We start from the raw sequence: 23300 nt of genomic DNA, 5'->3' as shown, positions 1-23300 counted from the left end.
TGCATGGTTTCTAAGTAGCACCATCAAGAGTATTTGAAATCCCACTTGAGCAGTTCTCTAACTATTAAAATTACCATGAAAGTACCTTGAGGAAGGAAAGAATCAATCGGAATTTCAGTTTAGCCTCCACTATCAAGGAGGGGGGAAAGAAAAGTAAATTTGCTGCAAATTGAGAAGTTATTAGTTGCGTATTAGTAGAGGACACATTTTTTGTTCTTCTGGGACTTAAAGAAAGGGATCAGTATTAACTTTTTTTAATCTGAAAATCTGATTTTTCTCAAAATGTAAAGGTCTATATACACTTCTGATATCTACATATCCCATTACTTTCCTACTACATCTAAAGACCCAGACTAACAGAGGTGTTGGACATTAACAGTACTCAACACAAATATCGGCTCTACATAGCAGGGCAGAAATGAAATGAAATCTCCCATTGTGGTGCCCTTCTGCAGAAAACCATTCCCCTCTTGCAGGAAAGCAACCTTGGAAGCAAACAGGGCTGCACTTTTAGTGGCAGGATTGTGACAGTTAATGCTGTTCTGTTTGTCAGGCATTCAGTGTTTGCAGCTCTATCAGGTACTGCCCCATTAACTGGTTGGCAAGAAAAGGAGGAAGCAAAAACTCAAGTACAACCTCAGGATACATCTGCAGTTTTAACCAAAAATTGTAAAAAACCTACTACAAACTTATTTTGAACCCAAAGTCATTTTATGTAACCTCTACATCAATTTGAGGCACATTTTAGCTGAGTATAAACTACTGCAGGACAAGAAGCCCCTGAGAAGGGCAAAGGTTGGCATTCTTCTGCCTGCTTTAATTAAAAATATAACTTGCAACAATATGACCAAGTAAATACCAGAGGCAGCAAGATAAAATCTCTGTAGTAGAAGGACATCTTGGAGAACTCTTTCAAATATTTTCAAAGCTGCTTGGATTTATTATTCCAATATTTTTTTCCAAGAATTCTCCAAGTTATTCACACTAAAAATTAGTGAGCATGGTGGGAGTTTGTTCTCGGGATCTCTAGCTGGTCAGAGTGACCCCGAGATACGTCAGAAAGTCTCTTTTCCCAGCCCCGTGCCCAAAGAAGGAGTCAGAACTCTTCATTTCTCTGTCTCAAGGTTGTTTATTCCATCTTATCTATAAAATTCTTTCTCCTGATTTGCAGAGGTCTGCTCAGCAAGACAGCCAGAGGTTCACTGCCTGTCCCCAGAGCGGTATTATTTTTTATACTAAAAACTACATGTCTAATATTTACAATTACTTTCCAATACTTATCACCTATGTTAGACAGTGAGCTTCTACACTAAACTAATCTAAAAGTGTCAACATCACCCAGAAGATGGAGGCCAAGAAGATAAAGAAGGAGAAAGGCTGGACATGCCCAGATTCCTCCATCTTACCCCCTGAACCCCCATGCTAAAAACCCCAAAAAATCTATTTTTCACTCTGTGATAAATTTACTATCATTCTACTTAAACTTTCGTGTCTTGTAATTCTTCATATAAAGGTTAGTAATTGTTTTTTCCAAGGACTAAATCAAAGGCACAGGGGTCTTGGGATCTGTGCCAAAGTCTCTGACCCACCCTGGGCAGGGGCTCAAGTCCTCCAGGGCAGTCAGAGGAATTTCCTGGGTTTCGACAGGTTGCAAGTATCCAGATGAATGAAAAAGAATAAATATTTCCTCCCTTAAAAACTGGTTTAGGGCAATGAAGATACTGTAGAACAGCCATATGAACTTAAATTCATAAAAAATACAGAAGCAAATCTTTAAACAGGATAAAGCCTTTGGAGAAGAAAAAAAAATCAGGTGAAAGTAATTTTATCATGACAGATAAGTCTAGTTTACTCCTATGAAACAAGTAATGTGTCTTTAAAATGTGGACAAACAACTAAAGTCTCATCTCCATCTTAGCAAGCCCTAGATGTGGTCATGTCTGAGACGTAACTAGAAGTCAGTTATGTCCTTCATGAGGCCATTATAAGGAACATGCATAACAGATAGGAATATACACAATCTTCCCTTAGCACACTTAAATGTAATGACTCATGACAGACATATCTGAAAAGGTCCATTCTACATCCAACCTCAATTCTTTTCACTAGAAAAAAATGGAAAAGGATCTGAAGCTGAAGTGTCTTCAGAAAAGTAAAAAACTGACAAATTACTAAATCTCTTTGAAATTGCAAATGCAAGGAACTTTTAGTCTTGTAACAATAATTCAGCACAATTGGCTAGGTGAAAGCCCTTAATGGTCATAAGTTACAATGGATCCCAAGATAACCCTAAGTAAAGTATCATGACTGAAAAGTCAATCAGCCTGACAATGCACAAAAGGTGAAATACAACCTAGAGGACACCTAAGTTAGTCTTTCCTTTTTACCAGCCATTAACAAAGCTATCAGAACAATAACATCCAGTTTGAGATGTCACATCTCAAATCAAGGGAGTAGTTGGAGAGATCTTAACCCACTGGAGCAAGAACGTTGAAAGGATTTCAAAGACACAATCTGTGAGAAAAGTGAATATACATCTCAGTCTGAATAAAAAAAGGAAATCTTCAATACATCTCTGCTAAAGAATGAAAACTATATATTCTTCCAGTCTGGAATATAAATAAAGAGAAACCTGAGTTTAAACTGGAACAAAGGACATTGGGGTGAGCTAAAAAAAAACCACAAGCTGAATAATCAAACAGCTTTTCCAAGAGTGTTGTTGTAATATCATATTTGGGGCTAACTAAAGCAATTAGATAGACATTAGCTCAGGACAAGTTTGCTTTCTGTTTTGGTAAAAATTGAATGCAGACTTTCAATAGAGACAGCAATACACATCTTAAGAGCTCATTTTACTGAAGACTACAACCTTGGCAAAACATTCCATTACTGCTTTGTAACCACGAGGCCATTGAACACAGCATTAAACTCTCTCAGACCTAAATCCCAAGGCTTTTTTTTTTAGATGAGCTCTATTTTCTGGACAACCCAGAGTTAAATAATCACAGTCACTAATCTACCTGTGGACATAGATTTCTTCCTGGTTTGACTCACAGATCTGGATGTTCATAGTCAGCATGCTCAAATCGATGAATTTTAAAAACAAATTAAAGAATAAAATATTTTGATAAAAAAGAACTACAAGCATAAAAATTCAAACCCAGAAGTCTAGAACATACTCAAAGAACTGTAAAAGTAGCTGCTACAAAAGTGGTATGCAAAAGGCATACCATGGGGACAAATTTCAAAAGGCAAAGCACGGAACAACTGTAAAATTTGAATACTATTTTATGAAATTAAATAATAGAATTTAAGTAAAAAAGAAGCCTGTGTTCTTTCTGGCTTTTTCAGAATGTATACTTTGGGTGTTTACCTCCTTTGGCACGTCTTCCCAACATATTCCTACACCCAACATCCATTCAGCATATTCCAGCAATCCATTAGAAACAAATAGGACAAACATACAAACTTGCAGCTTTGTCTGTTTTTGAGAGACAAATGAATGCTTTCTGACAGTACTTTCCTACCAGTATGTCTGTGAGAAAAACTAGGTTTGACTTTATATTAAGCAAGGGCTTCACTTCTTTCACTTCTCTCCATTTTATGTTCTACATTAAACTTTGGCGTATTAACATTGCCAGAAAATTTTCTCAGAAATTTTGTCCTCAGCAATTCCAGTGATAATTTAAATGGCAATAAAATTATCTTGAGCGTTGCAAAAGGAAGAGGAAACTCATGACCAATTTAAGAAGAAAGAGTGATAGCAAATGGATATTTTTGCCGCTCTTTACCCAAGTGCTTAAGTGCCAAAGCACTCTGTATGCCAAGCAAGAAGATGAGATTTAGCATAAAAGCCTTATGTTTCATTCAAATCATGAAGAATCCTATAAGAACAGAAATACCCACCAGCCAAAAGCTCATTGTGCCCTCTACTAATAGAACGCTGTAATTTCTAAAGCAGAGCAATTTAAATCAAACCTTTCAGGAATGAGATAAAATACTAAGTAAATTCCCAATGGGTGTGTGTGCTTTTTATCAAGCAAATGGCTACAAAAACATGGATTTTTAATAAAGAAATGAAGCAAGCAGACAGCTGCTCAAAGAGGAACTATATACTTTGGAGGTAGAAGATTGAATGCATACTTTGGATTTGAAACTACATATTTTTTCAAACCTTACCGCAACTTAAGTTACAGCAAAACATTTTATTGCATATCAGTGTAATATTTAGAACTGTGTAAACTAATTTACACATCTTTTTGCCTTTATACAATTTTCAAAGCACACGCTGTTTTATGAAGATCACAAGCAATCTGACATACACAATCCTGTACTACATCTATATTAAAATAATGACTGCCACCCAATAATTAGCATAAAGCACCTGGTCTGGATGAACATGCCAAAAGAGTGGTGGATAGAATTAAATCCAGTTGCCTACCAGTCAAAATCGGTATTACACATGGCTCAATATTGGGGCCAGTCCATAATCTGGATGAAGAGATTGAGGGCACCCTCAGTGTGTTTGTGATAACACAAAGTTGGGTGTTATCCGCAAATTGCACCAGGGGAGGTTTGGACTGGATTATTAAAAAAAAAATAAAAAGTTTCACCAAAAGGATTATGAAACACTGAAAATGGTTGCTGAAGGAAGAGGCAAAGCCACCATCCCTGGAGGTATTTAAAAGATGTTTAGATGTGGCACTTAGGATCATGGTTTTGTCATGGACTTGGCAGTGTTGGGGAAATGTTTGACCTCAATGATCCTAGAGGTCTTTTCCAACCTAAGGTTTTCTATGATCCTGCATCTCATAGCTGCAACAACTTCCCTCACAGCACCAACTGAGAAATGTCATCTGTCATCCAGAGTGACAAATCATTCTCAAAATATATTTATTATTAATAAATAACATTGTACACATTTTTCAAACCATGGCCACTCTATATATCTTATTCAGTTGCGTTCACACTTCTTTATCAATTACCCTTGTACTAGACATTGCCTGACAAGTGGAAGATGAATGGAAGCAGCAAAGCCAAATTCTATAAGCTAGACACAGCACAATGCCTTGATGAATACATGAGATAAAGACATTATTTACTTTGGAAGTTAACAGTCAGAGTAAAATAGCAGAATAGCCATGTGCCCTGAACCAGATATGGCATGCTTCTGGAGCTCAGTGGTTTGCTTTCAGGAATAATTCATATTCATTGCTAGTTCCAATGCTGTTAAAAGGCTGTATTGCTCCAGGATATACTTGAAGTGAAGCCTTTATAATCGCCGAATGAAGTTTTTTAAAAAGCACTTGTTTTGTCAGCATTAAATTATGACATGGACTGAAAGTTCATTGCTAGGAGATGACAGTACTCTACAACATTGGAAGGACATTAAATGACACTTCAGGAACACAGTTCTGCTACAAGAAGGCTCCATTACTTCTTTTTTTAATGTTATTGAACTCTTATACATTTTGTGATCTAACACTTCAATTTTTTGCTATGCTGTTACATTGTACTCACAGAAACCATGTATAAGAATGGTAATCAAGGCATTTTTCACTAAGTACAAGTCATGCACTGTGAGTTCTCACTACTACATGATGCTCAATATTCCAAAACATGGGTTTATTCATCTTGGAAGCCAAGACTGAGCCAAAATCTAGCTTCCTGTTGTTAAGCACACACTTATCTACCTGATTTCTCTTTTGCAATCCTAAATTCTTTGTCTCAGTGAACTACAACAAAAGAAACTAATGTGTTTAGACTAAGGAAATCCACCAAAATTCAACAAATTTGCACTTTTCTTTCATCACTTTAGTCCCAAGTAACATTGCCTAGATAATAAGTAATGTCCCTATGCACTCTACAGTCTTAAAACAAATTATTTCTGTACCTATTATACAAAATATTATGGTGGGAATGGGATTACCAATGAAGAAACAGCATCTTAAAACAAAAGTCTTGAAAATCTTCTGTAAGGTTTTCCCAGATGGAATATAATGAGCATGCCAATGTTCATAAGGTAGAATAATGGAAATAAAGAGAACTATTGATCTGTTCACAAAATAAGCCCACATCTATATACACACACTCATCTGCAACCCACAAACCACAGTGGAAACACTGTCCGACGCAAATGATAACATGAATTTGAGGGTTGATAGGACAAAGTACATCTACTCTTTTGAGGATGCATACAGTGTAGAAATAATGGGGGCAAAGAAGTGGAGGAGAAGGTAGGAAGTGGCAGAGAAGAAGTCCAGATACCACTGACTGTAGAGAAAACATCAAAAATAGCAAAAAAAAAAAACATCTGACAAGTTATATGTTGTTACTACACAATTACCATACTTAGAAATAAGCTAAAATATTTACCACCTATTTCAAACAGGCTCTTAAAGCCTCTCCAATTATTAGAGGTTTTTTGCCCAGGCTGGCAAAATCTTGAGATAAGTGCAAAATTAGAGGGAAGGCATATTTCTTCAGTACAGTAAGATCCAGCTGCTCTTTGATAGGCTGGCTTCCACACAACTGCTCTCCATTTCAAAGCCAGAACATGACACTGGGATAACAATGGAACTCCAGCCTAACTCTATTTATTATACAGCTGCTTCCAGTTGCATCAGCATCTTCTAGCACTCTTCCATCACTCAGTGCTGTTACTTAGAAACTTCAGATTTAAGACTCTGAATTCACAATTTTTGCTAACACGGCAAGGTGGGGAGTTTTTCTAACTATTCCATAGATGAGCATGATAAAGATATGTTTTCCTCCAGTAGAAAACTCTTCCTTCATACTTTTCTAGTTTTTGTCTTTACAGTAACATTCCAAAAACTAATCAATGTACTGAAAAAACAGTATTAATCTGTTAGGCTGGAGATTTAAAAAAGAAGAAGATATATCAAGATTGCAAGAAAATGAAACTGTTTTTAAACTAAGTCCCAGCACACTGTTTCTCTCCAGAGAAGAGATGAGTGTTTCAGCACAGCTCACTCTTCCATAGTTTAAGTAGATCATCACAGCTGCAAGATATCAAGTTGTATGAGAAAAATTTCAAAACAGTGGTTGTGTAGCATTAGCATCTCCCTGGGAAACTGTATTAGAATACTCAACCAAACAAGCACTTTGATATTCATGTAAAAAACAAGGACAAATGTTATTAACATGCTTCAGACCCACTATTTCCTTGCTGTTAAAAGCTCTCCCTAACTTGTACAGTTAGAACTTTAGGGAAGTTTGATATATCAAGTGCCATATTTCTCACTTGTAATTCCAGATTACAGCCCAATACTTGGTGGTACAAAGACAGACATGTTATGTTTTCTGAAACATTTAACTTCTACATCCAAATATTCACAAATAGCCTCCAAAATGGTTATTAAAGCCTTATTTAACAGGAGACAGAAAAAACATAGTGACCTTGTTCTGAATTGTTGTTAAATACACATTTTCATCATGCTTCTATCTTCTCACAAATTGTAGTACACAAGAAATGAAAGTACAAGGTTTTAGAGCAATATTTTTAAATTACGATTAAACAACAGTTGAACAAAAAAAATTGGCAGTGTTGGTTTAACAAACAAAGAGAAATGACTGAAAATTCTGTTCATTTTAACATTATTCAAGTCATCTTTTTAAATTCCACATTGTTTCTACTTAGAAGAGACACTTAGAAGCATTGATTTCTTGAGGTAGTGATACACTGTATCCATATGCACAGCCTTTACCATAGTATTCTTATTCTCCAGCAGAAAAGCTGAAGTACTTCTTTTTTTCTGTAATTTCAAATGCCAGTGTAGTAAATACCACTCTTGTCTCTGTAATGCATGCAGTTCTTGATACTCAAAATAATCACTATTTTTGAGCAATCCTAGAAAAACCTTGTGGAATGGGCTCCATGTCACTCAGATGCCGTGGCCAACGTTACAAAACTTTGTATATTATGCATATTTTGCTCAATTTTTGGCTAACCTGAGTGTCCACTGCCATGCTTAATCTAACCTCCTCAATACTTTTGACAGAATAACTCTGCCAGATGGAAAAGGGAAGCTGGATTAAGGTAGAGGCACAACTGCAGACAGAGAGTCCTAGACTTAAATATCATCATCCAGCACAAATCTTTCTGCTGTGACAAAGCCAACAGATTTCAGAGGACAGGCTGAACATTTAGGTGGAAATTTGAATCTGCTTATACAAATATTTCACTATTATGACTACTCATTTTGACTTATTCTTTTCAGACAAAATACAAGCTGTCTCTTCAATTATGTTCAGTGCATTCAGTATCTCATGCCTCTTTACAATTCCAAAGTGATACACACAGAGTAATAATTTAAGACATAATTCTGCCTTCATAAGTTCACTGTACACAAAGTGTAAGAACAACATGAACTTTTTCCTATGTGAGTTTCCATCCTAAACAAACAAACCCATTCCTGTATTTATTTTACTGAAAAATTAATACAGTTGCACACTGCAAGAGAGATAGTCTAAAAGTAAAGCATTACAGTTCCTACACTGTCATGTGTGGTAAGAAAATTTCCATGGTGACAGGAAAATCCCCTTCACAGTATTAGAGCTAGACAGTAAATTTAGCACTTATAATTTGATGGTCATCTAAGCAAAAATAAACCATACAAATATACGTACCTATTACATATGGGGGAAGGAGGCACAGTCACACACATGCTACAGAGCTTCACCTATGCACTACAAATCCTCTCATTTTGCTTTATTATGCTCAGTTGGCTTTTTTTTTCTATTTGGTGTCCCAGTAAGCATGAAAAACACTAAGTTCATAAATATAACCAAACTCAATTCTGATCAGGAGAAAACCCTCCTGTATTGCAAAGGGAGAACTTAAGTCACTGGTGTTTGCTCAAAATGCTGAAACAGCTCAGGTCTCATAGCTGGAGTTTCTGAAGGACATAGCCAAATTATTTCTGCCCAGCTTCACATTTCATGAGAACTCTATTTTATAGCCCCAATTTAAACATGATTATATTTGGTGTTTGGCTGAATGTACCACACTGAAAATTGAGTTTTGATTTAGCACAATCATTTTAACTAAACACAACCTGTGGTTCAGGCACAGAGGGATTAAGCATGATACCTCATCTGCTAGTAATGTAATGCTAAGACTAAATTTGACATTCAAAGATGATACTTTAAATACATTCATTTCTCCTTGCTCAGAAAATCATATACACAGCTACTTTTGAATTTTTCTTGCCATCACAATCTATCCTGATCTTCAGCAGAAAAGCAAGTGACTTGTTCAGGAAAGATTACCATCAGTAATCAGCATGTACAGTATATGTTCTTCAACTGTCAGCTAGAAAGAAAAATATAAATTCTGTAATTTGTATTAAAAAGTGGAAGACTGTCTTCTAAGCTGCTAATTGTCAATCATTTTTTAACCATCTCTCTTAATGTTTTGGTTTGGTTTGTTTGTTTTTTGGGGTTTTTTTTAATGCTTATTAGTCCTTTGAGGAAAAACATTCCTTTTGTCATATTTTCATAAATAACACATAAATATTTAAAATTATACTAATTTGCCCAGCAAAAGGGAAATGCCAAGTTATAAGTTTGTTTACTGAGGCTGCAAACTACAATAAGCCTCCTACTACCTTAAGCAAATATAAGCACAGAAATGATTCAGCATCAGGAGAAGCCCAGGCACTAGCTTTAAGATTAATGCTTCCTAGACTTTGCATTGAAGAGCCCCAGTAATGAGCCAGTGTTGTGAGGCTATTTTGACCTTGCACTGAACCAAACAAGCAGCTTCCTTGTCCTAAGGATCTCACAATCTGCATTTTATACTCATTCACACTGAGTTAAAAATGCAGCTGCCAGAAATTCACAATTAGCATTTATTTTTTTAAATTCTTCATTTCCTTCCCCCCACCTTCAAATTCAACGAGAATCATAAAAAAGGGAAGTAGAGTTTCTCTACACTGAAGTGCAATTATCATGACTAAGCCACAATTTTGAAAGGTAAAGGGATTGAGGTTCCAGGTTCTCTGTTTCACAAAGATAACTTTTAGGATGGTTTCTTTCATGATAGAGTTAAAAGTAGGGTATGGAATCTTAAATACGCAAATCATTCATACATCCTCAACCCTCAATGTGACCATAGCTATAATTAATCTTGCTATATTCAGAATTATTTCCCTATGCTCTGCATGTCTATTAAAGCTTGTCTTTAGTTTTATATATTATACTTGCCTCAGTCTCTAAGTGGGTAGATTTATTACACTTACTTGTTGAAAGACTTTCATTGTTCATGCTGTAGTTTGATTCATCCTCAAGTTTTTAAAGGTCAGCTGCAAACCCACAAACAGCTTGACAAACAACCAACCTTTGTAGATGAATATCAGATTTATGTGATATTATATCATTGTCATACTCTTGTAATTTGCAACAATCTAGTTCATGACGTGTCATTTAAAGATATGCAGGTCCTGAATTATTCATGGCTTCAACACCAATAAATTGTTCAGAACTATCCTCATTTCTTGGATACCTGTTCTCATTTAAATAATTCCAATTTTAAGTAATCAATGGAGAATTCAAACTGATAACCAAGATCACATCTGAATTTGAGTATTTATATCTCAATTGCATGGTCTCCATTAAAATAGTTCAACAAAAGGTACTCAAATGAAGTTATACATTGACAATACAGCATAAGTTAGTTATATATTGATCATGTTTTATTCATATCTGGAAGAAATAAGAGTGCAGCATTATTGTGGCATTATAGTAGATATAATTTTCTTTTTCATGTCACACACACACACACCAGACAATAGCTATTTAGCACAAGTGTTGGGCTCTTCATACAACAGGAGATCAGCAGGTCACATGAAGAAAAACTGGCAACAACAATCCATGAGAATTTTCAGCTTACATTTCATAAAGATTGAAGGTTACTAAGGAAGAATGATATGTGATAATGGTGAAAAGTTGGGCCCAGTCTATAAGTCTGCCAGGTCTATATCTCTGGTAAGCCAGGTCTACATCTCTGACCCCAACCATAGTCATTTCCTCTATCACAAGTACTTTTTAGTAAATCATGATATATTTTCAAGCTTTTTAAATAGAAAAGTGATATTCTTTTTATTTATGGAGAGAGTGTTTCTTTGAGAAAAAGAAACACAGAACAAGATTTTATTACTTTAGTGCATGAAGCAAGAGAGTGAGATTCAGTGACTACATACTTATGTGCTTGCTGGAAAAGTCCCAGGTAAGAGAACAAAGAAATTACTTATTCTAAGATATCTTTACCCCTTCAATGATCATGGAATCATTTGACTGATATTCAGGATTTTTAAAATTAATACTTTTTCATCATTCTACTTTTTTTTTTTTAATGTAAGGCCTTGCATCAGTGAAAAGTACAGTGAAAAGTATTTCTAATGGAACTTGCTTTTTTGTTTTCAGAAGTCACTTGAACAATTTCTCAGTGTTGCTGAATGGATTATTGATCTCACTTACTGAACACTTCTGGTTAACATTGATCACTGCAGAATCCTTTGAAAGTGCTGTATTTCTTCAGTATAAAATTGGTATATTTAAACATTGCAGTGTCAAAACAAACAAATAAAAAAATCTGGATATCCACTAAGTTTCTACCAGCAACTTTGAATGGCTTTTGAAAATCACTTAACAGAAAGAAATGGTCTTAACAGCCCTGAACTGTGGCCAGCAAAGGTTTCAAACACTAGAATAAACCACAGTGGCTAGCCCATGGAAATAAATGACAACTTTTCAAACATCCTTTACATTACCTTTACATGAAGAAATTCATTATTTCCAAAAAAAAAAACATGATCGTGGAATTTCCTTGAAAGTTCATAAAAGCATTGTACACACCACTGACTTTAGGTTTATAAGTGCTTGCAAGCCCTTTATCCCATGCCCAAAAGCCTGGCTGTTACAAAGGGAGTGGGGATGGAGAAAGGAGTACAATACATCGATACTATAGTAGCACACATGCTATCATTTATGGCAAAGTTTGTTTTGTGCAGAGAAATTGATTTCCAATCCACCCTTGGTTTTCTCAGGAGCATAGAGATTACCTGAATTTATAAATTTACTAATGCATATTATCTCATTTCTCCCCTTTACATTGTATGTTTTAATCCTATTCATTGTGAAGTAATCATGGGACATATTTTCTATGTATGATAACTACATAACAGCTTTTATGGAAATCAGAAACTTGTTCTTATCTGCACTAGAAATATTTCATAGCATAAAAGGTAATCTCAAAGTTCTTTACTTTCATCCGCAGCAAGCGTAACAATCCAAAATCAATTGTTTTTTTAGGAAATACTTGTCATTCTACCATTTTTTATCCCAGTGTTTCAAATTGCTTCAGTTCATAATGACTTTTTAACAATAAATAAATAACATCTCCATGGGGCTTTGATTTTTTCAGTTTCTTAAATGTCAGAAAGACACCAGCTTACTCAACATGGCCAAGCTAACATCTCACAATTATAGACAAAGATCTGAGGCACGCTGAACCCCTGGTCTAGATGTTGGGTGATGCCTTTGATACATAGTAACAAGCTAATAAATCTCAGCTGGAACTTCCAAGAGGTGTCACTCTTCTTCAGCGTACTTTCACAGTAAATTTCTAGCACAGAAGAGCTGACTGTCAAAAAATACAAAGGTATATAACATTATGTCATTAAAGACAAAGGTGACTGTCATCCTACTTTCATTAGCTTGCTAGGCTTCCCACCTGAAATAACTGACTGCTTCTTCAGAGGAAATCAACATCTCATTGGAGACACAGCATGGGCAAGGAGCCAGATGGGTCAGAACCACCTGAATTAACTTTCAAGACAACACATACCATTTTCTGGAATTAAATGCTTTGGTTTGCAATATTACTTGCTTTATTGGTTCGTGATATTATTGGTTTTATTGTTTTGCAGTATAGACTCAAGAACAGATAAAAGAGGACAAAAGGACAAATTCTCTAGTAATCTCTTCAGATAGGTCAACTGGTTAAGGATATTCTTATTGTTCCTTTATTAGAGAAAAAACACCTTGAGTTGACCTTTCAAACTAACATATGTTGGCAGAGTACTGTGGGCCAGGAACTGACGTTATTACTGATAAAATGTACCCTGATGCTCAGGAAAGCATACGCATATATGTCAAGCTTACTGCTGTTACAGAAATTGGCAGCCCTGAGATCCAGCTGAATAAGGACTATCATTCTGCTTCAGGTTTTTTTTATTACTAGACTCTTGTTACATTCCTTCAGTGCTTTTAAGCTGTTTGCTCTCCTCACAGCATTTTAATATGCTTGATTGATAGGGTACCCTAAAAAGACACCATTAGTGTTTATCAATTAATTGATAAACAATACTTTTTACATTAATACTTTTCACACTAATAGTTTTAATGGATTTGTTCTACACTTAGACCTTCCTTAAGAAAATGGGAATATATATTCAGTAACTTGCGTAACCCAAAGGTAAGCCTGAGAGAATTTGGCAGGTAGCCTTCCATGGTCTTTGGAAGTGATCTCAGATAGGCATCTGCTCTAACATCTTGCCAAGAGTTAATAGTGAATTCATCATTTAGACCAGGTTGCTCAGGGCTTTGTTGGTCAGGTGATTAAAGCCTCAATGGAAGAAACTCCACAACTTCCTGGGCAGCCTGCCCCAGTGCTTTGCTGTCCTCACAGAGATCCTTGGACAATTTGTTCCATTGGAACTTCTCCTCTTTTAGTCTGGGACTGTTGTTTCTCATTCACCTACCATGCCCCAACATAAGAGGAATTTGCATTCTGGCTAACTTCCCTGTGTATACGGACAAACTGCTGTAAGGTGTTACCAAAGCCATCTTGTCTGTAGGTTGAACAACCTCTCTCTTGCAGCTTCTGCTCACAGGGCAGGAGTGCCAGTCCTGACCATTCTGTTGGCATTCACTCAGCTCACCCCAGTTTACCAATGTCTTGCACTGAGAACCAAAACTGGGAGTATTCAAAATGTGATCTAATAAATAACAGATAAAGGTCAGTAATCATTTTCCTTTGTCAGTTGGCTGCAATTTTGTCAACAAAATCTGGTATGCCAGGACACTGCTGACACATGCTTAGACACAAACATACAATTGATGTGGTTGGCTATTCTGCTTAAAGGTCTGCAACAAAACACTGGTTTTGAGCCAAAATAGAATATTTCTCTAGACAATCCTAGATTTTTTGTGACAAAAAAAGTCAAACTTACCTTGCTGTCCAACTTCAACCCCAATAAATCAGATGGTCTCACAGTGAGCAAATCTATTGTATAGAAAATGCGTCAAGTTTATGTTTATTCAGGAGGTATAAAATGATTTTGATGCTTCCCCTTTTTCTTTGGCTAAAGGGTAAGATAAACTTCAGAAAACTTTTCCAAAATAAAAAAAAATTCTTTTCCATAGAGTTTCCCCTTACTGAAGGAAACCGGCTAGGAAGCTATTTAACAGAAAAAACCCAGAAACTACTGGATGAGCTTAAATGAACTTAAAAGGCAACCTGGCCCCTGATAATTCACAGGTGTGCTAATTACCAAAGAAGGGCAGCAGCCTTTAATAGGTTGCACCTGTGAGTAATAAAGACAAGTGCGATAAAAGGGGAGGGCTCATAGGTCTGGCAAAATCTTGAGGGAAAGTGCTAGGAGAAAGAGGACCTTGATGAGGAGCAGGAACCACTTCTCTGCTCTTTTCCCTTCTCTCTTCCTTGTATCTTCTCTCGCCTGTTCTCTTTTCCCCTCCTTAAGTGCAAAGAGCTATTTGGAAATGGAAGGTATGATGCTGGCTTCTTTCCTCAATTACTAAGAACCATTTGGAGATGGAAGGGAAGAATCTTTTCCCTCTTTTCTCCTCAAATACCAAGAGCCATTTGGAGATGGAAAGTAAGAAATTTTCTCCCCTCTGCATCTCCCCCCTTAGTTATTGAATTTTCTTCCTCATAACCCTTAGTATTTATCACAATGAAATGAGGGAAAAGTCATTAGCATTTAGATAGCATGGAGAGGAAATATTTACCAATTTTAATATCCCAAAAATTTGCAGAAAAAATATGTTCCTCATTATAGTTATACATCTCTTGTGAGTGCTGTTCTTAACTGTTCCTCAGTTGAGGCAAATCTAAACACAAAATCATAGGTATGTAACACAACCCCTAATTTTCTATAGAAAAAGTAAACAACAGTTTAAAACTTTCCCTCATTGAAAGGAATTCTTAGAAAGGAGTAGAGGATATATAAATCAAAACAAACTCCTAGGTTATGAATTTGAATTTTCCCTCTCTAACCTCCTACTTGATTTCTATATATTCATTTTTGAAGAAAATAAGACTTCTTATCTCCTAGCTAAGATCTGCAAAATTAATCCTAAAATGGGACTTGTCTACTCTCTTCTTTGTAAATTTTTTGCATTTCTCTATTGCCACTTTACCATCTTGTAGAATTCAACATGAAAAACTATGCCTCAAGGCATGTGTCTAAAATAAGGATAAGGAAACTTCAAGGGACATAAACAGTGGCCATCTTGACAAATTTTTCCCAAGTAATTTTTTGAAAAAAAATGAAAGCGGTAGTAATACTCTTCAAATAATCTTTAGAAGTGTCAGAATCTAGTAGTCTTCAGATCCTGAATCTGCTATTCATGTGATTTATCTCAAATCTGAAACAAAACTGCATTATCTCTCAATTTGGTAGGGAAAGCACCCACCCGACTAATGGATAGCAAAAGTTAGGTGAAGAGAGGAAACTTGTTAAACCTTTGCAACTCAATCATGTTAATGAAAGGTTTATTTTAATGTACTTTATAGAATATATGCAGCCATAAGTGAAGTTAAGGACGCATTCATGAGCAGGTACTCCAGCTCAGATGAGGCACAATAATTCACGAATCTGTGTAGTTAATTCATGACACCTGACTGGTCATACAACACTCATACGTACTCTAGGATGAAACATGGCTAATTTGTAAGTTGAAGAAACCTGAACAAACATGTACAATGTTCAACCACAGATGACCCTCCTTGTTTGAGGAAGCTTCTAATCTGTTGTTAGTAGACTTATATGTGGATTATAGATTTATTAAGATTTTGAACTTGAGGATCCGGTTTATACAGCAAGTAAAAACTACATCAAATTTAGCTGAACTTCATGAACACACAGTGTGACTCTGGAATGATGTGGTGAATCTTCATCATATTATGAGACCATAAAATAATTGTCTTTTTCTCAAAGACATGGACATCTAATCAATTTTCAAAAGTAAGTTGTACCTGTAAGAAATTACAGTTTTATTTTACACATTCCTATACTTAAACAACTCGGCACACAAGGCATAATACACTGTGCAAAATCATCTTTAACACTTTTTAATATGAATTTTAAAATAAAACAAAGAAAGGTAACTCCTCTAATATTAAGCTGTTGTTCCAAGAAATATTTACATCTCTTTCAAATAATTATTTTCTCAGATCCATTCTTTGAACTTACATACTTTGACCTATTTAGGAGACTTATTCAGAGTTCTTTGGGAAACAGCACTTAAAAACAAAGGAGTCCAGGAATGGTGGGCATGCTTCAAAACAGATCTTGAGGGCACAGGAACAGACTGTCCCTGTGTGCCAAAAGATGACTTGACAAGGCAAATGTCCAGCCTCCATGGGCAATGAGCTTCTGAAGGAACTCAGGAGTAAAAAGAGGCTGTATCATCTTTGGAAGGAGGGTCAGGTCTCTCAGGAAGTATTTAAGGGGGTTACTAGGGCATGTAGAAAAAAAATTAAGAAGGCCACAGGTCTGTTTGGATTTAATTCGGCAACTTTTGCAAAGGATAATTAAAGATGTTTTTACAAATATATTAATGGTTAAAGGAAGGGTAAGATCAACCTTTGTTCTTTACTGGATGTGGGAGGGAACTAACTAACTGCAGAAGGGGAGAAGGTGGAAGAGCTTAATGCCTTCCTTGCCTCAGTTTTTGGTGGGAAGATGGCTTGTCCTCAGGACAGCTGTCCTCCTGGGCTGGTAAATGGTGTCAGAGAGCAGAATGTTATCCAGTCAGACTGGTTAATAGTCCTCCCTGTTATCCAGGAAGAGGCAGTCAGAGAACTTCTGAGCAGCTTGGTTGCTCATAAATCTATGGGACCAGATGGGATGAGCTTGTGAAGCCACTCTCCATTTACCAATAGTCCTGGCTCACTGCTGTGGTTCCAGATGACTTCCTCCTGGAAAGCCTGGCATACCACGGCTTGGACAGGAGCACTCTTTGCTGGGTTAAGAACTGGCTAGATGGCCTGGCCCAGAGAGTGCTGTATCCAGCTGGTGGTCAGTAACCAGTGGTGTCTCTCAGGGGTCTCTGCTGGGACCTGTTCTGTTCAATATTTTCATTGAGGACATGGATGAGGGTATTGAGTCTTTTATTAGTAAATTTGCAGATGACACTAAGCTGGGAGCATGTGTTGATCTGTTGGAAGGTAGGAGGGCTCTGCAGAAAGACATGGAATGCTTGGATGGAAGGGTAGAGTCCAATAAGATGAAGTTTAATAAGTCCAGGTGCCAAGTCCTGCATTTTGGCCACAATAACCCCCTGCAACGCTATAGGCTGAGGAAGGTGTGCCCAGGCATAAAGGGACCTGGGGGGTACTGTTTGACAGCTGTCTGAATGTGAGCCAGCAGTGTGCCCTGGAAGCCAAGAAGGCCAAGGGCATCCTGGCCTGTATCTGGAATTGTGTAGCCAGCAGTACCAGGGAGGTCATCCTTCCCCTGTCCTCAACACTGGTGAGGTCACACCTTGAGTGCTGTGTCCAGTTCTGGCCCCTCAGTTTGGGAAGGACATTGAGACGCTTGAGCACATCCAGAGGAGGCAACAAGGCTGGTGAGGGGCTTGGAACATGAGCCTTGTGAGGACTGACTGAGGGAGCTGGAGGTGTTTAGCCTGGAGAAAAGCTAAAGGTCAGAGGTGACCTTATCACTCTCTACAACTTCCTGAAAGGTGCTTGTTGACAGATGGGGTTTGGTCTCTTTCTCCAGGCAGCAACTGACAGAACAAGAGGACACATTCTTAAGTTGGGCCAAGAGAAATATAGGCTGGGTATTAGGAAAATGTTTTTTTACGGAAAGAGTGATAAAGTACTGCAATTGTCTGCCCGGGGAGGTGGTAGAGTCACCATCCCTGAATGTGTTTAAAAAAGACTAAATAGGGCACTCATTGCCATGGTTTAGTTGAGATGTTAGGGCTAGGTTGCACACAATCTTGAAAGTCTCTTCCAGCCTAGTGATTCTGCATGTGCTACCTGAAACTTTCCAACAATACTACATTTATCTTGTTGCAATGAAAAACACCACAGCTTATTCCAACATTCTGGTTGACTAATAATACGAGAATACTTACTTTATTTTTAAATAAACCATAGCATTCTTGGCCAAGTTTGCTCTTAGCTTACTTCACAAATTTCTGCTACAACACAAATGATGCCATCCCTTCATGCCAGTTATTTGGAGCCAAATTATCATTATCAGTCAACGAGAGCTAAAAAAAACAAAGTGAGCCAAGGCTTCTGTTCAGAACAAGTACTAATAAAGCTAGAAACCAGCAATACAAATTACCGCACTTGCAGAAAACTCCTATGATTGAGGAATGCATGTAAAATAAAACATCTATATCTCAATCTTTCCATAAGAATACATAGCTACCCCCTAAAATAGTGCCATTATTTTCATAATTATCCCCCATGTAAAAAAATTATTTAAAAAACCCTCCAAATAAACCAGCCCCAAACTTAAAATATCTATTATCAACCAAAAGCATTCCTTCTTCTACTACAGTGACTTCATTTTCTTCCTCCTACAATCATTTGCTACCCTCCTCATTTTGGAGCAAAGATACGTGCAACTGTATCAATCTTATTCTAGTTTGCTGAGTTTTGTTGGGCCAAAACATATTTCCTAAGCATGAAATAATCAGATTCCTACACTTTTTTTGTTCAGGGTGCCTCAAAACAAGGTATTCTGCCCTTCCTCTTCCCTCTGCCAGCTATAATAGTCTTGCAACTTGATTTCACTGTTTTCTCTTTTGCATTTCTATTGTAACTGAAATGGTACAGTGCAAGTATTTTAACTAAAGCACTGGTTTTTTTTCCTTCCTAAAAGTTACAAATGCTGAAGTCAGCTCACTAAGTATTCCTAACAATTAAAGCATAACAAATGAAAACTGTTCAAAGAAAGACATCATTAAAGAGCATTTATTCAGTATTACTACTGTGAAATTATAAACATGCTTTGTGTTATTTATTCTTTTATTTACAGAACATAGCAGGGAATTTGTATGCTGCATTGTTCCATATCATAAAATTTGAAGTTATAATCTCCATTTCTCATATTGATTGCTTAGTTAAGAACTCAGTGCCTTGCTTAGTATTACCTGATCTACAATGAAGAGCAGATTATTTCATATGGGGTTCAGCACCTGGAACACCATTTGGGCAACTGCATGGGCAAGGCTGGCTGCTTTGTTTTTGGAAATAAAGAAGCTCCCAAAGCAATCAGAAGTACATCATTGAATTTTAGGCTATTTTTTCAGCTCAGGGAACATACCCTTTTTCCCCCTAGTGGTTATGAAAACACCTGATGCCCAACATTAATTCTAAACTATTATAAGCCTTACAGTATGTAATACAGCTAGATTTTTCCAATTGATTAAAACTCTGTATTTTGTCTATATGACGACTTTTTCCTAATAACATGAAACACTTTACCATGTTGTAGTCTTTAAAAAGCTGAAAGTTTAATATAAGTAATGCTGTTTAATAACAGCATTCATCACAGGCCATCAGGGATAGTCAAGTTTCAAGCAGTGCAACAAATTAAAGTTTTTTTAATGAGGATTTCTGGTGAACACAAGTAATGATTTTCTTGGGTACAAGATCACTACTTATAAACATCCACTAGATATAAAAGAGGTCTTTTGCCAGCAGAATTCCTCAATTAAGATAAGTTAAAAAAAAAGCAGACTCCAAATATAGCTCTTGCATGCCAAATCCATTTGCATAATTTAAATTTTTATATGCAACAATTGGCCCAATTAAGTTCCATCTTGTCAAAAATTATTTTGGTTTATGAAAGCATGACTGACCTTGAGATAACTTGAGCAGCTGCATTTGTTGTTGAAATGCCCCAGCCAGAATGGATGTCCTGGCAGGAGCAGCACTAGCATGGGAATCAGTAAAGTCATATGAAATAGAACACATCTCACACAGTTCACACATATCCAACACCCATCTCAAAGATAACATTTTTTAACGGCAATCTGCTTTTCTCCTCTTTTTATGGATTTTTACCTGCAAATTTGTTCTTTTTTTGCTTCTGTTTCTACACACTGCAATACACATACTCCCAAAGAAGTTTAGCACACGTACTTGCAGAACTGGAGCTTAAACACACTATATGAACATAGTGAGGGGAGGAGGGGGACTCCTCCCTCTTGAACACATCCTAGGGGAAAAAAAAAAGGCATTTTTACACCTTAAATGCCTAACGCTGGTTACTCTAGAGCACATTACAGTAGCTTTTTAAAAAGTCCTTTCTATCCCAAAACAATATTTTTGATATATGTTCATTGCTAGGTATATGTAGCTTTGCAGGAATAATGAAGGTTTTCAAAAATCCACCTCTAAAATCCATGCTCACAGGGTGCAGAACATGCAGATGGATCTTTCTAAGTATTTGACCACCCAAATGTATTTGCAAAAGCCTCTGAATCCTCAATAATTTGGTAAGTCAGCCATCTACAATACCTAAATACAAATTAATGTCAGGCTTTGAAGGTAGTTGTCATGGTCTCCTAAATCCTGGAGGGTTGATTAAACATTAAGAAAGAAACTGTCTCATACTCAGTTAAAGCTAATAAAACTAAGCGGAGATAGAATATATATTCCAAAGGACAGAATACAGAATAAGATACAACACTTGTTTTGGTAGCATTAAAATCAAGAGAAACAAAATTGGTATTATTCAATTGTAAAACTAAAACATTTTACTACCTTAAAGAAAAATTATTAAAAAATACAATCAATATATGTTCTGTAGAGCACAAACAATCACAGTTAAGAGCCAAAGTACTTTCATATGATGCAAAAGTTAGGTGCAAAGTAGTAACATTGATTCACAAATAGCTGATGTCATGTTATGTCAAAAGTTCCGTGCCTTCTCCGTGATTTTTTATGGGCAGGTTCTCACAGCTCTGCCTCCTTCTTCACAGCCAACAAACCCCAACTCTCTCCTCAACCAGCTAACCTGTTCTTTTGTAGCACTCTTCTTATTGGACACGGGCAGGCCTGTTCCTAATCTTTGGTGATTAGTACAGCTGTAACTCCTCAGGTGTGAGACTACCCTCTGCACTGTCTTTATTTTCTTACATTCTATCCCTCCACAAATAGCATCCATGAAAAGGAACTTTGCTATAAATCTAGAAACTAATCCTCCTGCTTTTAAAAATAGAATGTCTGTCAGTTTGCAAGCATTTTTAGAAGGATTAAAAATATTTGAACACATCAAAGACCACTTCTGCCTCATTTGTTACAAAATTTGGAGCTCAGGCCACAGTGGTTGTGTTACAATGATGCTCGGTATTAATTTTTCTGTATTACACCTTAAAAAAATCTCCAAGTCACTTTTAACTGATGCTTGTGACTAAAGATAGGTTTCTTAAAGAGTTAACACATTTATTGTTTTCATCTGTAAGACACACAATGTTACTCTTTTAGAATGTTTTTTTAATTAAATCTCTCATGACAAATAACTCACAATAGTAAAATGGTTCCACAAAATGATCAACAACCTACTTAATGATGACATTTAAAGTTGATTTCACTTGAAAACAGTTGTCACATTTTATATATTCTTTCTACAGATAATTTCCACATCAGGTGTCCTCAGCTTTCAAATGTAATTACTTTTCTCTTATTGCTAATAACAATAAATTTCCCAAATTGAAACTTATTATAAAGGACATTTTCTGCTGGATTAGAAGATAAAAACACAACATGTAAGGCCCTAGAATACATAAAACAGCTATTTTTTTTCTAAATGTATAGCTGTTTAGTTTATAGGATAATTAATGATTCAAGTAGGAAAATCTGTCCTCCACTGCTAGAGGTGTTTCACATAAAAGCCAAAGTTGACTACCCACACATAAGGAAATTGCTCAGTATTCAGGGGGAAAGATTTAACTTCCCTCCCGAACATTAGCAGTGGAGATAAATACTTGGAGCATGTCTATTGAAATGAAAAAGACTTCATTTCCTTTACTTTGAATTACAGAACAATTTACTCAGAGAAGTAAGTCTTTCCTTTAGCAGTCTAATATCTGACTCTAGATACTGAAGTATTGGTATTTTGACCAGATACTAGAATAAAAATTCCTCAAAACATGTAGGTAGGTATTAAAATATTTGATTTTATGTGAATTTTACAACTACCCACAAGCTAGGCAGTAAATTAAACTTGTGGTCAGCCTGAACAAGCTCTGCTTTAAAACCTGTGTCTCCCTCTATTTCATTATCTCACACTTCAGTGAATTAAAACCTTAAAGTGGATACAAAGCTATCCATTTTTGCAGGTGCACAAGTGTGACCATAGAACCTACAGCACATGTCATGCCCAGGCAAGTACATGGACAGGAGCTGAAATGGGCTCTCATGGGTCAAATGGTGATCCTTGGTGAGCCTGTTCACCACTTCTAACACTCATTAGTGCTCTCAAGGCACTCGTCTTCAGGTGTGTACCTATCAATCAAGTAGAGGGGATTTTCCACCAGAAAGTTTTAAAAAACATACTTTTGTGTTTCCTTCTCACAGAATTATTTTTGTTTAATTCATAACTTCCTATCTTTGTTCAAGGGAAAATGGAGTTTCTGCTAAAGTAAAAAAACCCAAAAATGCAACATAGCTCAACATACTACATCTTGTAATTCACAGAATGATATAAACCTTTTTGCTTTCTGGAAAAATGTTGTAACTAACACAGAAATTAAATTCACCACAGCAGTTACAATGTAATGACACAGAGTAATAAATTTCTGATGTTACAAAAAGCAGCTATGGTCATTAGAGCCATTTTCCACAGTTTTAATTGCATTTTTTCATTCACTCCTCAGGATACCCCAGGTCATCAGGATACCTATTCACCTTTTTTTTTCAAATTATCTGCTTCTGCTGAAAATAGATGGCTCAGGGTTTAGATTGGACATTTTTTCACCTTCTGGATGAATAAGTTGCTTCT

Source organism: Serinus canaria, chromosome 2 (assembly GCF_022539315.1).
Source record: "Serinus canaria isolate serCan28SL12 chromosome 2, serCan2020, whole genome shotgun sequence".
NCBI lineage: Eukaryota > Metazoa > Chordata > Aves > Passeriformes > Fringillidae > Serinus > Serinus canaria.
Note: the sequence above shows the minus strand (reverse complement) of the source record.